The sequence below is a fragment of the Schistocerca serialis genome, chromosome 7, assembly GCF_023864345.2.
Source record: "Schistocerca serialis cubense isolate TAMUIC-IGC-003099 chromosome 7, iqSchSeri2.2, whole genome shotgun sequence".
Classification (NCBI taxonomy): domain Eukaryota; kingdom Metazoa; phylum Arthropoda; class Insecta; order Orthoptera; family Acrididae; genus Schistocerca; species Schistocerca serialis.
Window position 1 is genome coordinate 273933462 of NC_064644.1, and position 18064 is coordinate 273951525.

The window sequence follows — 18064 nt, forward strand, 5'->3', positions numbered from 1 at the left end:
AAAAAAAATGCTCGCGAAGATCTTTTTTGAGCTGTTTGCTCCATGATAGTTCGTAAAAAGAGGCGATAAACATGTGAAGTGTTCGGCGTCGAAATGTTATGGCGTTGTTAGGATGAAATAACCATAAATACTGTGTGTTAAAGTTGAAGAATCAAGGTGCGTAATCTAAAAAGTGCAAAATTACGTGGAATTAAATGTTTCAAAATTCCACAGACGATTAGTCCCGTCGGATAAATTGAGGAGTGTCATCTGAGTGTCGTGAGCTATATTTCTATGACTTAAATTACCAGTTTGAAATTTTTTTGGGTTATGAAAAAGTGTGATTCCCTTACCATCGCTATTTTTTTTATTTATTTAAAATCGAAACGCTTTCATATCTACGCGAAAATAGTGGAATTTTAACATGTCATTCCCTTTTCCTGTACCGGCGATCCCGCATCATACGTAAATGTTTGTATCAAATAAACTTGTACTTTCTTGCTTTGTACTCTAAGAGCGACTGCACTCCTATAACGTGACCCTACTATATAGCTTATCCAACTTTTGTTGTTGTTGAGGAAATGGCTCCTATTGCTGCTCAGAATTCGCTGACAGGATTCGGAAATTTTCTTGGTGTTTGCCACCGTGGTTGCCAATCTACACAAGCTGACATTTAATGACATCGAACTAGGCTCTATGCAGTGAACTTCTGGACCTTGAGCTGTGGAATTAATTTAGCTTCATTTCATATTCATAGCTACAAATAAGTACCAGATGTGAATATGAACATAGCTGTAACGCGCTTTCACGAAACCTTGTCACGTCCTTGCATCGTATCCATGACGGCTAGAGGTCAGATCGTAACTTGAGCTGCAAATGCTGTCAGCACTGCAGAAGATTTCGCTCCATTACATTTCGTTAAAAAAGCTATACTGGCTTATGGCATATAAACAACTCGGCCATACTGACATTCCGTTATTCGCCATATTCAACAGTTTTCAGTTTCCTTCACCGTGGTTTCTGGATAAATATAATTTGAAAATACTCTGCCGCGAGGTCTGAGGCGTCTTGTCACGGTTCGCGTGGCTGCCGCCGTCGGAGGTTCGAATCCTCCCTCGGGCATGGGTGTGTGTGTTGTCCATAGCGTACGTTAGCTAAGTTAGATTAAGTAGTGTGTAAGCTTAGGGACCGATGACGGAAGCAATTTGGTCCCATAAGTTCTGAAAAAAAAATGCGTGTTTTAAGGCACAATTTGTAAGTGTCGCATAACAGGGAAAGCATCGGCAGCAGTTTGGAACCATTACGAAATGAAAACGAATGCTAAATTATATATTCAGGTATACCAAACCGCTTCGCCGATATAGCACGCTCTGTGGGCATGATAATTACACCCCTGTAGTTAAATTAGTAATGAAACATTTTTACTTCCTTTACGAACATTATTCTATACGTTACAGTACATGCAAAGTTATATATACGCACTTAAAGTGTTTTTTCGCCAACATATCCCTCTACTGGAGCGTTACCCTCATTTTTAATGCATTTAAAAGGCCGTTAGAAATAAACTAGCGTATATCTAGTTTAATTAAGTGGCGACCTCTTAACCTTAATATGGAACGCATGATACTAAAGTTACATTTATTGTCATGTAAGATTAACAACATTACATTAACGCGATTATTTAACGACACTTCAATCTTCCAAAATATAACGAAAAATACTTACCATGAAATATCACATCAGGTGTACTCGACAAACAACGTAATTCCAGTCACCCTAAGTACTAAAAGTCACTTCTTGCTATCAGTGCGAAGAAATTTTTCGTGAGTTCCGCAGACACTATTCGTCGTTTTACCACCAAGTAAAGAAGCGCACGCACACTGACTGCTCAGTGATCGTAGGACACAGCTAACGGTTGTTGTTACACAACTGTAAATACGGTATGTTCATACTCTTGGGAGTTGAGTGAAATTTTTCCAGGAGGGTGAATGGGACAAGACTTTAGAATTACGATGTTTTTAATATAAATGATTTGATCAGTTTTGAGACACGTCAGGCTACAAGAACTAGATGGAAAAGATGACACGAAAAACATGTATCCCAGGGAATGGCAGTTATTCACTCAGTATGAGAATAGCAACTATGTACTCCAGAAAATACATCCTATTGTCTCTCCTATGCTGACGCCTATGGATATACTGATGTTTCATCACTACGAATTAAGCTCTGGGGCACTCTAAAGTCTAAAGCATTAAAAGCGCTGAAGTTTTTGGTAATCATTATCTTGTTGTTTAAGTTATGTTCCTTTTATTTCAAGTTGTAGTGATCTCAGACGCCACAGTTCCTACCATAGGTATCGTTAGAAGTCGATTTAAGTTACCGGTGCCAAGTTAATCTTTGAGTCCAGTGGACTGTGAGGTGCGGAGAAACATGTTATAGGAGCAATGTTATCTGTCTGCTGTACAATGATGCCACTTCAGGCATGCATGCACGCAGATAATCAGCAGTTGTGGTGTGATTTCACACGGAAGTAACAAGGTTACCTGAAAGGAGGTCATAGAAGTGTTCATGTCCCAAACACGCATTATGCTATTTACTTTCCAGTTGACACACACAACACGAGGTCACAGCGCTAGTGTATTGCTACAGCTGTTAGGTCACTAGAGTAGGAAGCAATTTTTAGCACGAAGTGTACCGACATGTACCGCTAAAAAGCAGAAAGCCGAAGCTCAATTTAAGATGCGTCCATACGGTACATTAGAAATATCTCTGGAATGAGCATTCAGATATGCAGAATTGTTTTATGTTGTCAATATACGCTACAACCGTCGTCGTATGATCTTGGAACAGAAGTTAGTCCGTAATGTGCGCTATAAATTTTGGATGTTGACATATTGCTGATACAGACAGATTTTCTTCGTACGTGCTGTGGATTTGGTAAAGGCATTTTGTAGACACCACAGCAAATTACGTCTGATACCTAGAATAAACTGGGCTCTTAGCTCTGAAGAGCATAATGTCTTTTTCCAAAGCTATTTCACAGAGTGCACTGTAGTTCCTTCTCTAGATTTCGCACAGATGACAAAATGGTAGATATCGAAATAGACGACAGAGGGATAGAGAAACAATTAAAATCTCTCAAAAGAGGAAAGGCCGCTGGACCTGATGGGATACCAGTTCTATTTTACACAGAGTACGCGAAGGGACTTGCCCTCCTTCTTGCAGCGGTGTAGCGTAGGTCTCTAGAAGAGCGTAGCGTTCCAAAGGATTGGAATAGGGCATAGGTCATCCCCGTTTTCAAGAAGGGACGTCGAACAGATGTGCAGAACTATAGCTCTATATCTCTAACGTGGATGAGTTGTAGAATTTTGGAACACGTATTATGTTCGAGTATAATGACTTTTCTGGAGACTAGAAATTTACTCTGTAGGAATCAGCATGGATTTCGAAAAAGACGATCATGTGAAACCCAGCTCGCGCTATTCGTCCACAAAACTCAGAGGGCCATAGACACTGGTTCCCAGGTACATGCCGTGTTTCTTGACTTCCGCAAGGCGTTCGGCACAGTTTCCCACAGTCGTTTAATGAACAAAGTAAGAGTATATAGACTATCAGTACAATTGTGTGACTGGATTGAAGAGTTCCTAGATAACAGAACGCAGCATGTCATTCTCAATGGAGAGAAGTCTTCCGAAGTAAGAGTGATTTCAGGTGTGCCGCAGGGGAGTGTCGTAGAACCGTTGCTATTCACAATATACATAAATGACCTTGTGGATGACATCGGAAGTTCACAGTTCCTAGATAACAGAACGCAGCATGTCATTCTCAATGGAGAGAAGTCTTCCGAAGTAAGAGTGATTTCAGGTGTGCCGCAGGGGAGTGTCGTAGAACCGTTGCTATTCACAATATACATAAATGACCTTGTGGATGACATCGGAAGTTTACTGAGGCTTTTTGCGGATGATGCTGTGGATATCGAGAGGTTGTAACAATGGAAAATTGTACTGAAATGCAGGAGGATCTGCAGCGAATTGACGCATGGTGCAGGGAATGGCAATTGAATCTCAATGTAGACAAGTGTAACGTGCTGCGAATACACAGAAAGAAAGATCCCTTATCATTTAGCTACAATATAGCAGGTCAGAAACTGGAAGCAGTTAATTCCATAAATTATCTGGGGGTAAGCATTAGGAGTGATTTAAAGTGGAATGATCATATAAAGTTGATCGTCGGTAAAGCAGATGCCAGACTGAGATTCATTGGAAACATCCTAAGAAAATGCAATCCGAAAACAAAGGAAGGAGGTTACAGTACGCTTGTTCGCCCACTGCTTGAATACTGCTCAGCAGTGTGGGATCCGTACCAGATAGGATTGATAGAAGAGATAGAGAAGATCCAACGGAGAGTAGCGCGCTTCGTTACAGGATCATTTAGTAATAGCGAAAGCGTTACGGAGATGATAGATAAACTCCAGTGGAAGACCGTGTAGGAGAGACGCTCAGTAGCTCGGTACGGGCTTTCGTTGAAGTTTCGAGAACATACCTTCTGGCTTGCGGAGTATGGATGTAGATGTAGATGTAGATGGAAGGGCATCACGCCACGGCACCGTAACGTCAGCGGGTATTTGCACTGTCTGTCAGTTCGCTTAGCCACTACTAAATGGCGAAACTGAGGTTATGAGTCACCGACCGTAATACAAAAAGTCACAGTATAGTATCTGAACTGAGGAACTAACGACGACAAAGTTTATTAATGGCCAAAGCAAAGGTCATAACCCACGTTCTTGATCAAACTTGTTTGGCAAAGTCCTGAAAAGTGAAATAACATTCCAAGACTTCGACATTTATTTGCTATATTTGCTAGGGAAAATGCATGCATACAAAAACATCAAACAATAGGTATAAAGAAATAATGAAGTCTGGTTAACCCTATTAATGTAATTTGCTTCATCAACTAATGTTCTTATTTATATACATTGTGGGTGCCTGCCCTGTTGCGTTATTGTAAAACATAATGAGTTTTCGCTTTCAGGCGTCTGATCCCGCTTGTGTAAGAAAATACAACAACAAAAATATCCAAGTTTTCATGGATTTGCAACGAAAACAAAGCACGATAATGAAACAAAGATTCTGAAGATACGAAATCCGCTATTATGAGACGAGTAAGCGCGGCGAAAGTACGCCAACTTACGATGTTATCAGACGACAGCACCGCCAGAACTTTCTTCCCGAGAAGCCTTGACGTGCCATGACGTCACGTGATGGTCCGTTGACGACCTGCGTGAATGTGGTCATTTCAAATGTATTGTGGAATGTTTTGACGTGACGTGATGGTGAATGCGAATTGGCTTTAAACATTTAGCGTCGCCCCGAGATCAAGTGACAATTCCAGTTTAATGTTGTTGCAATACTCACTCCACAGATTTTTCTATTCTGTCCCACACGATGGATTTTTGCTGTCCAGCTTTACACATGCGCTAGGGCTGTGTTTGAACACGACTCGAACTGTTCGAACGATTTATGTTACAGTTCGGGAAAGCTCAGGTTCTGTTCGATCTTTAGATTATACCGCGACCTAGTGACTGTTGTTACTTTGTCCAAGACCGGTCTTAGCGCTTTTAATGCACCATGGATTTTAATAGTAAAAATAACTGTGACACACGGCTTAAAATAGCTTCTAGGTTGCAAGCCATGAGTAAAAATGAATGCTAATAAACTTATAACAGATTTTAATCATGATTATGTCCAATTCTCGAGCTTTCGCTCGTTCCGCAATCTAGCGAAGTCTGATGGTACTATAGCCAAGACTGATCTTGTCGTTGTAATTTATTCTCGCGTTAGCAGTTACATTCAGTTTAAAAAGATATGTTTCTTCTGTTAGACATTTAAGTATTGATTAATTTTCTTCGTTATTAATCTTCATGTTGTCGTCTTGTTTACAAAACTGGTTTATAACGTTGTTACCTTCTATTATCATGGTATTTATACAGCGCTTGAAACGCTTTTTTGTAACTCACTTAGTAAATCATTACTCTCTCATAAACAAATAAAATATTGCAGTAGGTTCATCCAAGTAATTTTTTCGGAGGATCACATTTTTGCATTTGTCTGTTACTTTTACTTAACAAACAACGTAAATGTTTATAAATACATCTCGTTCATACCCTACCGCAAATTTATTCAAATACAACAGTAGTTTTGTAGCGGTAAGCTGAAATGTTATTTTCTTCTGAGTTTAACGAAATCGTAAAATTTTAACCAGAGCCATAGCTTGTTGCTGTGGGTAGTTCGTAGTTTCTCCTGTATCTCTTACACTGGTGGTAGGCGAGTCAAATGCCACGTGATTGTCCCAACAGGCTGGATACTATATCGAACACTGCGACATTTCGGAAAATCTCGAAACCGTTCGAACACGAGTATCGTCTTCCTAGCCCTAGCGTTTCCAACAGCGCAAATGCGCATGCGAGTCTGTAGATGCGTAATTTCCTGGAAACGGAGGCTGTGTGTTAAGCACATCGCTCATCCCCTACGGAAGGAATCTCTGCGGTTTTTAGCAGACGACTGGCAGCTGGTGCTCATGTATGTTTCGTTGTGTATTGTGTTGAGGTTATGCTGTCAAGCGATTTATGTGCAATAATGTATGTTGACTCCAAGGAAGGACGATTAAATTTATAGACGATTACAGACAAGACCTGAGTGTCAAGTATTATGTTAGAAGTTTCCGATCATATTACTGTAAAGAATAAGATACCGGAAGTTTCGAAGAAGGAAAATAGAGAAGAATAAGCCAGAAATTTGTGAAAAGTGTTTGTGAAAATTGTGGACGAATATTCGTACTATGACGAAATAGTAGCACAACTTCGGTGCCTGACATCTGAAGAAATGAAATGATGGGGTGTGTATAGCTCCTCAACAAACTACAATAAGTAGAAATGAAGGACATAGATGACGCAAAAAATAAAAATTCGGAGAATATAACCTCCATTGTAGTGGATATTGGCGTCTATGAAATTCCCAAACTTTCGCGTCCGACGATGTTAACCTACATATATTTTTGCATGATTAAAGTTGTGTAAACAACTTTATAAAAATAAAATGCACATGACACATCGAAAGTTAATTAACCTTCACGTGACGACTAAGAAACTCCCTGGAGCATAAACGTCCGCAAATGCGGACAATATTCTGAAACCGATATCAATATGTAACACTCAGCCGTTTGAGATGCAATAAGCTTCGTATACTTCTGGTCAGATTTAGTTCTTGGGGTAAGATACGTTTCCAACCCCCCTCGAATCAATTACATCTAAACTGGTAAGTTATGATTCTTGCCCCTTCTTGAAAAAATTTCTCCGGAAACGCATGCCCCCAAGTATTTCTCACTTTCAAGAATTATCACGGAAATGCCTTTTTTTTTTTTTTTTTTTTTTTTTTTAGTTCAACCTGGCTTGTAAGTCGTCGGCTGCTAGCTAACGAAGTGTTATAGACAGCCTTATCGCTGCAGCTTCCCAAGTCGGAAGTCCGAAACCTCGGTGTGACTTCCTCCTCGGATTGAAGACAAAACGTCGTCAGTTGGTATTTCTCGTACTTCTCTTATTTATATTCTTCTTAGGTCAGTCGCTTTTGCTTTTTCTTTTACTGTCGCCTTTTCATCACAATAAACGCTGCACGAGCCCTGAAGCAAGGAGGGGAACCCATACCGGACAGCTTGTGCAATGACTTATGTGCGGGCACGAGAAAGCCCATGCGTACGTGAGTGCTTTCCAGAAATGTAAGTGCATGCCCTTCATTCCCGTGCGTCTGCGATTACGCACAAGGAAATCGGTATCATGTGGATATATATCTCGCATCGCAACTTACAGCATCGTGCCGCATCTCGCAATGACAGTCATTGTAAGTGCTCAAGAGGCAAAATTTAGTCTCAAATTTATTACAACTGATAATAACCCTATTTAACGTGAACGTCTTAAAAAAATCATGGCTCTAAGTGAGGGTTTGGACTTCCCCTACCATACATATCTACGCCCCTGGCCAACGCGTACGAGAGATCGACGGCTGTGACGGTAGCTCTTAACAAAGAACACTAGCAAAACTAAGACAGCGCCATCGGACGCCCAGATAAACCATAAATTCAGCCCTTCTACGATACATAAATCTACATAGATCCACTAGACGGAAGTTTCAGCCTCCGAATCACGAAGTGGAATTATAGAAAAAAGTGGCCAGTTACAGTTAGCTGTGTATTTCAATAACCATTCGTAGCAGACAGGTTAATGTCTAATCTAAAATGTTCTCTTTCAAGGAATCTAGGAAAGTACATAATATTTCCAGGTTGTAATTTGTTTTCGCCTTTGCAGAGAAAGGCAGTGAAACAACAAGCCTATGAATTACGTGGATAGCAGAACAGTTATGTCGTATCCAGTTGCATCACTTTGTTTCTCGATGGACATTACAGGCTGTCACCGCTAATTACAGAAATCTGAGCATAATTTCATTCGTGCCGAAACCATACGGGAGACATCAGAGTAGCTTTTAAACCTCTCTAATCTCGAGTGTCTTATGTTGTGAAGACAGGTTTCTCTTCCCAGCGGTACGAGAAACAGCATCGAACTGAGCATACGATGGCGCATTAATATTCAGCGGTTGTATGACCGGTGTCGTAGAGCCTGTGAGATTTTTAAAGATGTCGTGATAGAATCGTAACGGTTCCCTGTGCAGGCTCTAGAGCGATTTGAACCGAGTACACTGGCAGCCGGAGCTGCCAGTTGTGACGTTGATTCCGTTTTCAGTGCAAAGCCTCTACATCTTTCTGAAATACAGTCGCAGTCGGTTGAACAGTCCACATGGACGATTAATACACCGGGAACATGAAAAAAAATAAAAGCGGAAAGCTATTAAAGAGATGAAAGATGAGTCCACTTTAAAAAGTTGACAATTTATAAGAACAAGACATCAGAAAGTCGAAAGTTGTGCACTGTAGAATATCTTATCCCCTGTGAACGACAAGGAAACTCCATATGTGTATATAAATTGAAACATTGTAGCTTCAAACTGTTCCTGATTGTCGGCTTTGCATAATTATCCCTGCTAAAGTGCGGATTCTTGTACCTATTAAATGTATTAGCGTTTCAACCATTCGAAAGAAAAAGGTGGAAAAAATAATGTATCGACGCCTCGAATTTATGTACGATTACTGACATGCAGTCATGGTAATCTTTTTGTCAGAGAGTCTTCCAGGTCACGTAGTTCGAATGAGCGTTGTAAAATACCTTATCAACTGGACGTCTTTGTGGTCATCGAATGACGTCAGAATACTGTGCAGAACATGTATGAAATAATGCACAGGATTATTTAGGATTATCATGAAAACCAAAGGCTAAATAAATGCAAGATCGTGATTTGGTGCCCTGGTAGTGAGTGTACAAACTACGCCTTCGACTTTCATCCTGAAGTTGGTCCTGCGACTTTTTCCTCGCGGATCAAGTGAATTTCATCTTAAGTACTGATTTGTATACGTAAAGAAAGACGTTGGGGTTCACTATATACTATAATCCCGCGTCACTTTTAAGCTGGAATGCAGAAAAAAACATACCGCTTCCAATCCAATCATGAGTAGAAAAGCAGCTTTTTACTGATGGCTGCTTTACATTTTACGGCTGTATCACATTTAGTCACCTTGGTTGTATCTTTTAACGAAGTAGCTTCGAAGTGAAGGCAAATTTCACATCAGTAATGAAGGCGCAAGAAGTTCAGACCAATGGTTCCACAGATCATATAAAGTGTCGAAAGTGTAGACTGCTCATTTCAGAATTCAGAATTCCAGTTGACAAAGAACGTAGACAAAAGAACATTATTTTAACAAGGTATCGTTTCATCACGCTGGTTGATATACGCTCTTCCAATTTCGGAAGTTACCAGAGACGAAAAGCTCCGTGCAACTTATGCCTAAAAAACTGCTGTTACAATAATAGCCGAAGGACATGTAAGTAAGTCAGTAACTGAGATGGGAGTGAGACAGGATTTGCAGTCTGCAACTGATACTGTCAGACAGTACCTAGAGCAAACATTGAAGATACTTAGGAAAAATTCGGAGGAAATGTAAGTTCACGGAGAAGAAATCTAAACTTTAGGGTTTGTCGATGACATTTTAATTCTGACAGAGACGACGAATAATTGGAATATTAGTAGAACGGAATGGGTGGTATAATGAAAACATTATAAAATGAATTTCAACAAAAATAATTTAGGGGTAACTGACTGTTGTCCAATTAAATCAGATTTACCACGTTTATTAGCTTGGGAACTGAGACACAAAATAGTACGTGAGTTTTGCTATTTGTGTAGAAAAATAACTGACGGCGGCAGAAATAAAAGTAAAGCGCAGACTGGCAATAACAAGAAAAAATTTTCTGAAAAAGATTAATATGTTTAGGTACAATGTAAAATTAAATTTTAGAAAATGTTGAAACTTCCTGCCAGATTAAAATTGTGTGCCAGACTAGACCGAGACTCGAACTCGAGACCTTTGCCTTTCGCGGGCATGAGCTCTCCAACTGAACTACTCAAGAACAAGCCACGACCCGCCCTCACAGCTTGACTTCCACCAATACCTCGCCTCCTACCTTCCTAACTTCACAGAAGTTCACCTGTGAAACTTGCAGGACTAGCACTCCTGGAAGAAAGGATATTGCGGAGACAAGGGGCGAGCCATAGCCTGGGGCCAAGTACAGGTCGCGAGTCGCGCTTGATGAGTGCTTACACGGGGAAGGTAAAGGTCCCGAGTTAGACTCTCGGTCCGGCATATACTTTCAGTCTGCCAGAAAGTCAAATATCAGCGCATACTCCGCTGCAGAGTGAAAAATTCAACATCTCACAGACTGGCTAGGTCATGTCTGCGCAATATCCTTTCTTCCAGGAGTGCTAATCCCACAAGTCCTGTAAAGTATGGAAGGTAGGAGACGATGTACTGGTGGAAGTAAAGCTGTGAGGCCTGGTCGTGAGTCATGCATGGGTAGCTCAGTTGCTGAGCACTTGCCCGTGAAAGGCAAACCTCTCATTTTCGAGTCTCGGTCCGGCACGGAATGTTTCATATCCGCGCACACTTCACTGCACAGTGACAAATTCATTCTGTTAGGAAATATCTCCTGAACTTTTTCATTCTGGAGTGTAGCAGGACAAAAAGGAAGAGAACAGATGTTTCTGAAATGCTGGGCAACAGAACAGTGTTGAAGCTTAGATGACTACAATGCTGGAGAAGAGAAATTTATGTACAAGTTGACTAAAGGAAGTAAGAGAAAGATATGACATATCCTGAGGTATAAAGATATAATTAATTTGGTAATGGAGGGTAACGAGCGGAGTGGAAGTTATATAGGGAGCCGAGAGTTGTGATACAGTAAACCTCAGCTGTATGTAAGGTCGAGTAGTTATGCAGCTATTTGAAGTGACGAAGGTAAACTAGCGTGGCAGTTATCAAACCATCACTAACAGCAACAACAGCAACAGCAACAAAATTTCAGAGTTGTTGTGCATATTATTTTAATGTTATCTTTGTAAGTCGTATTAGAAAATTACTTGTATTTATTTCTAAGGCAACACTCTATTATATACAAGTTTGCTGACTATGCAGTCTTCTTGTCAAAGTAATAATATATTGAAAGGACTTACAGACTGTTTTCCAAAATAAGACAGAAAAACATATTATGTAAAGGCAACCGTAAGTTGCGATGAAGGAAACTGATACGTGAATTCGCTCGAGCGAAGTAGAATAAATCCATTTGCGGTTTGTGGATTTACGGTGTAGCTGTGCATCACCGCTTTCTCTAATTTCAAGCTGCGTAATGTGGCATAACATTTGTAATGCTCGAAAGAGTTTTCCCGTTTCTGTATTCAGGCGAATCGTTAGCCAAGTGAGGTTTATCTTCTTTCGCAACGAGTTTACATGTCTCTTTCAGAGGTACCGATCCACTGCACAGTCTTTCCGTGTGTCTGAGTCAGTGTACTTCTATTTATCTGACCCCTTGACCCGCAGACAGTTACTTCTGAGTGGTGCATTAATGTCGCGATAGCTTAGCTGCAGCATTGTTGGCTCCTGGTACAACATGGAATCCTGCCAGACATGGAATTCCGCTAGAGAAAATAACGTCTGTGCTAAACTGAAGACTGCAGTGGTAAGTTGACCGCTCGCGATGTGAAGAAAATCCGTGTTCGAATCCCGGTATGGCACAAATTTTCACTGTCGTCATTACATTGTAGAGCTGATGGTTATCCATATTCGCAACTGCGAGTACATTTCATAAGTTGTACATTAAGATGAGCAGTTGAATGAACATTCAGATCAGCTACAAAAAGTAATTTAAAATGACCTATAAGATAAGTAATAAAAAGTAAATTAAATGAACACGAAATTTACACTAATAAAGTTGACTGGATTAAGGAACATGGGTAGCAAGCATAATCGTTATACATTAATGTCTAAACCATCTTGCCTTGAAATTGCAGCAGCTTTCACTTCGTGCCAATCCGTTTTTGGTTCTGGGTACGCCTTGACGTTGCAGCCATTCATAGTACAGTCAACTGTCTGACGCAGAGCACCACAGCCACACAGAGAGGTTGAGGAATTGCCACATTTGTACAGAACGTCCTGCAAGTCTCCATGTAACATTTGAACCCTGGTAAGAGCTTTCCAACATCGGTGGGAACGTTCCAGCCCAGTCGGTGTTTGTATGGAGACGGAAGTGGTCCATTGGATCGTCACGTTGTCGGCGCTGCAGTCTGTCCACCACTGTGCAATGATATTCAAGTGTGTGTCTAATTGTTGATCCGCTAAGACTAATAGGGGTTCCTCGTCTCAATCTTCTCAGTGATATACACTATGTGATCAAAGGTATCCGGACAACTGGCTGAAAATGACGTACAAGTTCGTGGCGTCCTCCTTCGGTAATGCTGGAATTCAGTATAATGTTGGCCCACCCTTAGCCTTGGTGACAGCTTCCACTCTCGCAGCCACACGTTCAATCAGGTGCTGGAAGGTTTCCTGGGGACTGGCAGCCCATTCTTCACGGAGTGCTGCGCTGGTAGAGGTATCGATGTCGGCCGGTGAGGCCTGGCACGAAGTCGGCATTCCAAAACATCCCAAAGTAGTACTAAAGGATTCAGGTCAGGACTCTGTGCAGGCCAGTCCATTGCAGGGATGTTCTTGTCGTGTAACCACTCCGTCACAGACCGTGCTTTATGAACAGGTGCTCGATCGTGTTGAAAGATGCAATCGCCATCCCCGAATTGCTCTTCAACAGTGGGAAGCAAGAAGGTGCTTAAAACATCAGTGGAGGCCTATGCTGTGATAGTACCACGCTAAACAACTAGGGGTGCAAGCCCCCTCCAAGAAAAACACGACGACACCGTAACATTACCGCCTCCGAATTTCACTGTTGGCACTACACACGCTGGCAAATGACGTGCACCGGGCATTCGCCATACCCACACCCTGCCATCTGATCGCCACATTGTGTACCGTGATTCGTCACTCCATACAACGTTTTTTCACTGTTCAGTCGTCCAATTTTTACGCTTCCTACACCAAGCGAGGTGTCGTTTGGCAATTACCGGCGTGATGTGTGGTGTATTAGCAGCCGTTCGAACATGAAATCCAAGTTTTCTCACCTCCCACGTAACTGTCAAAGTACTTGCAGTGAATCCTGATACAGTTTGGAATTCCTGTGTGATGGTCTGGATTGATTTCTGCGTGTTACACATTATGACCCTCTTCAACTGCTGGCGGTCTTTGTCAGTCAACAGACGAGGCTGGCCTGTACGCTTTTGTGCTGCACGCGTCCCTTTACGTTTCCACTTCACTATCACATCGGAAACAGTGGACCTAGGGACGTTTAGGATTGTGGAAATCTCGCGTATAGGCGTATGACACAAGTGACAGGCAATCACCTGACCACGTTCGAAGTGAGTGAGTTCCGCATCTGCTCTCTCAAGATGTCTAATGACTAGTGAGGGGCTGATATGGAGTATCTGGCAGTAGGTGGCAGCACAATGCATCTAATATGAAAAACGTATGTTTTGGGAGTGTCCGGATACTTTTGATCCCGTAGTGTATGAGGAATGTCGTTATGCTCTGATAGTTTTGGATCAATTTGAATCCTCTTTCTGCGTAGCGTTGTTGGGGAAATGTGGCACAGCACTGGTAACCATTGCAGGGGGTGAACTTTCAATGCATCCACTGATAAGATACATCGTGTTGCGAAGTTTGACAGCTAGTTTCCACACACATCTTCTATTCAACCACACAGAGGAGCTGTATTCCTTGACAGAGTATGCAAGTCCTAGGGCAGAATCTCTCAATGTGGAAGCATATGCTCCTCACCTACTGCCACACAGTTTATGCAAGATAATGTCGCGTGTGCGATATTTAGAGCATATCATCGGAAAGATGGCGAAAGAATTGATTTTTTTTCACCGTGTTAATGGCGATTCTTTCCTCTTCTAGTGGACGTGGACGACACGTTGTACTTGAATACTAGGATTCACTGGGATGTGCTGTAACCGTAGCAGTATCTTCCGTGACTGATCGAAAGGGTATATAATGGAAATGCTGTGTGACTAGGGGCTCCCGTCGGGTAGACCGTTTGCCGGGTGCAAATCTTTCGATTTAACGCCACTTCTGCGACCTGCGCGTTGATGGGGATGAAATGATGATGGATAGGACAACGCAACACCCAGTCCCTGAGCGGAGAAAATCTCCGACCCAACCGGTAATCGAACCCGGGCCTTAGGATTCACATTCTTTCGCGCTGACCACTCAGCTACCGGGGGCGGACATTGAAAGGGTAGAAGGCGATTTTCGTTAGGAATAGCGAAACTATACCCAGGAATTCCTCAATAATAGTGCAATATTGGAGCATAGTGGTAGTTAGCCGTGATGACACACCATGTTTATGATCCCAATATGATCAACACGGTTTTAGTACGCGTCGCTCCTACGAAACTCAGCTTGCCCTTTTCTCACATGATATCGTGCGAACTATGGATGAACGGCAAGAGTGAGTTTCAATATTTTCAGATTTCCGAAAATCATTTGACACGGTGCTCCACTGCAGACTGTTAACGAAGGTACGAGCATACGGAATAGGTTCCCAGATATGCGAGTGGCTGTAAGACTTCCTAAGTAGCAGAACTCTGAACGTTGTGCTTGATGGCGAGTGTTGATCAGATACAAGGGTATCGTCAGGAGTGTTCTAGGGGAGTGTGTTATTTTCTATATTTATAAATGATCTGGTGGACAGCGTTTGGTGATAAAGCTGTGGTGTTTGGGAAGGTGTCGTCATTGAATGAGTCTAGGAAGATACAAGATGACTTAGACACTATTTCTAGCTGGTATTATGAATGGCAGCTAGATATAAACGTAGAAAAACGTAAGTTAATGCAGATGAGTAGGAAAACCAATTCCATAATGTTCGAACACAACATTAGTAGCGTGCATATACGACACTAGTGCGACCCTTTCTTGAGTGCTGCTTAAGTGTTCGGGATTCGTTCAAGATAAGGTTAAATGAAGGCATGGAAGCAATTCAGAGGCGGACTACTAGATTTTTGCGAAGAATGCACAGGTATGAAGAACATGCTTCGGGAACTCAGTGGGGAATCCCCGGAGTGAAGACGATCTTTTCGAAGAACACTAATGAGATTTACACAACCGGCGTTTCAAACTGACTGCAGAACGGTTCTACTGCCGTCAACGTTCATTTCACGTAAGGATGCTGAAGATAAAATAAATTAGAGCTCATACGGAGGCACATACACAGTTGTTTTTTGCTCGCTGTATTTGCGAGTGGAACAGCTAAGGAAATGGTTAGTGGTGGTACGGGGTACCCTTCGCCACGCACCGCACGGTACTTGCGGAATACGTATGTAGATGGTGAAGATTATCAACATCAGATAGTCAATATCCTCTCCTGGTTAAGAGCTCTCAACATCCACTCCTGGTTAAGACCTCCTTATAGCTTACTACCTACCCCGGTAATCTTAGCGGGGAATCTGAACTGACAGCCGTTCCTGACCAATCCTCACATCAAGCAGAGGTGAAGGCTATGTTTAAGGCAAACTGAAAAACTCTTTAGTCTGGCCGGGATTTTCGATCTCGCTATCTTCTTGTTTCCAGACACGCTTTTTACCACTATACTAGCAGGCCTGACTAATATTAGTACTTACTTACATTATTTATGATTTTATAGCCGCGTCTGGATTGCTGGTGGCATTCTCTGTCCTATAGTTACGGTGTCATCTGTCAACAGGTGATGCTGTGTGCGTTGTGGTGGGATCGTCGCGAGAAGACTTACAACACGCCCTGCTAGAGGCCGCACAGTTAGCCGGAGGTACGTACAAGTAACCCGCAGCTTTTATCATAAATGTTTATTCAGCAGAGCGGAATCGGCGAGCTGCGAGGAAACCAGAACAACTAGGACTGCCGTCAGCGCGTAGGAGGCCGCAGCAGCAGGCTGCGAGCTGAGCTGGCCGTCTCTTAAAATACGTCCTCCACTCGTAGCGCTCGTGTCCTGGGAAAACAGCTTGTGCGATCCGCACCCGACGTTTGGTTCAACACCGTACACCGGTATAAGCACGACGCTGTCATTTAAAGTTGTTTCAGCACGTCAGCCCTACAGTGGCAAACAGGAAAACATATGATAAACTTATAACAATGGTTTATAGCTGCAAGCCGCCCGTTCTGTAAATTGAGCACAGCATTCTGGAACCCAAGTTTTGAAAGATTAATAACACGTGAAGTGGACAGCTCCGAAGCAGCCGCTACGATGCTGCAATCAATCCTAAAGGCTTCGTCGCACGATCCATGGAATTCACGTGGAATGCATACGATACGTGTCCCTCAACGTGGAATACATGACCGTAGCGCGCTCCATCGTCAATTGTTGGCTGTATCTGGCTCGAAAATCACACAGGTTGTTTACGAAAATGTACGGGTGTAAAATTCCTACGTTAACTCTATTAAAGCGCACATTTCCTTCCTTGTCTATATGCTAGTGACATTGTTCATTCTGTACTACAATCAATAAGAACTGCAATATCCATGAGGAAAAACAAGGAAAATTTCATGAGAAGTCAGTAAGGACATCAGAAGAGGACGGACAAGCGTAGTGTAAGCAGCCTCTTTAGTAGACCTGCTACATTTTCTAAATGTTCTGCCAATAAATCGCAGTCTTTCATTTGCTTTTCCCAGAACATAATCTATGTGATCGTTCTAATTTCAGTGTATCGTAATTGTAATCCTTAAGTATTTAGTTAACAGCCTTTAGATTTGTGTGATTCATCGTGTTCAAATGTGTGTGAAATCTTATGGGACTTAACTGCTAAGGTCATCAGTCCCTAAGCTTACACACTACTTAACCTAAATTATCCTAAGGACAAACACACACACACCCATGCCCGAGGGAGGACTCGAACCTCCGCCGGGACCGATTCATCGTGTAACTGAAATTTAGTGGACTCCTTTTAGTGCTCATGTGGTACTTCACATATTTTATGATTTAGAGTCAGTTGCTACTTTTTCACCATACAAATATCTTGTCTAAATCATTTTGCAATTCGTTTTGATGATCTGATGATTTAACAAGACGGTAAACGACACCATCATCTTGAAACAACCTAAGAGGGCTGCTCAAATTGTCCCCTAAATCGTTTATGTAGAGCAGGAACAACAGAGTGCCTGTAAAACTACCTTGGGGAATGCCAGATATTACTCCTGTTTTAGTCCATGACTTTTCGTCAGTCAGTAAGAACTCTGACCTTTCTGACAGGTAATCACGAATCCAGTTACACAACTGGGATTCGCAATTTGATAAGAAGTCATGTGTGAGAAACGGTGTCAAAAGCCTGCTGGAAATCTAAAAATGTGAAATTAGTTTGACGTCCTCTGTGGATAGCAGTCATTACTTCGTGAGAATAAAGAGTTAGTTATGTTTCACAAGAACGATATTTTTTGAATCCGTGTTGACTCTTTGTCAATAAATCGTTTTCTTCGAGGTAATTTATAATGTTCGAGCACAATATGTTCCGAAATCCTA

General features: G+C 42.0%; 1 protein-coding gene across 2 annotated transcripts in view; it reads left to right on the plus strand.

Moving 5' to 3' along the window:
- The window catches only part of LOC126412649 (ras association domain-containing protein 10-like), a 1122590-nt gene that overhangs the window by 393279 nt on the left and 711247 nt on the right, over positions 1-18064 (plus strand). For both annotated transcript variants that reach the window (XM_050082344.1, XM_050082343.1), the window contains exon 2: positions 16280-16360. The gene's annotated coding sequence lies outside the window, so the exon portion shown is untranslated. The remainder of the gene's footprint in view (positions 1-16279; positions 16361-18064) is intronic.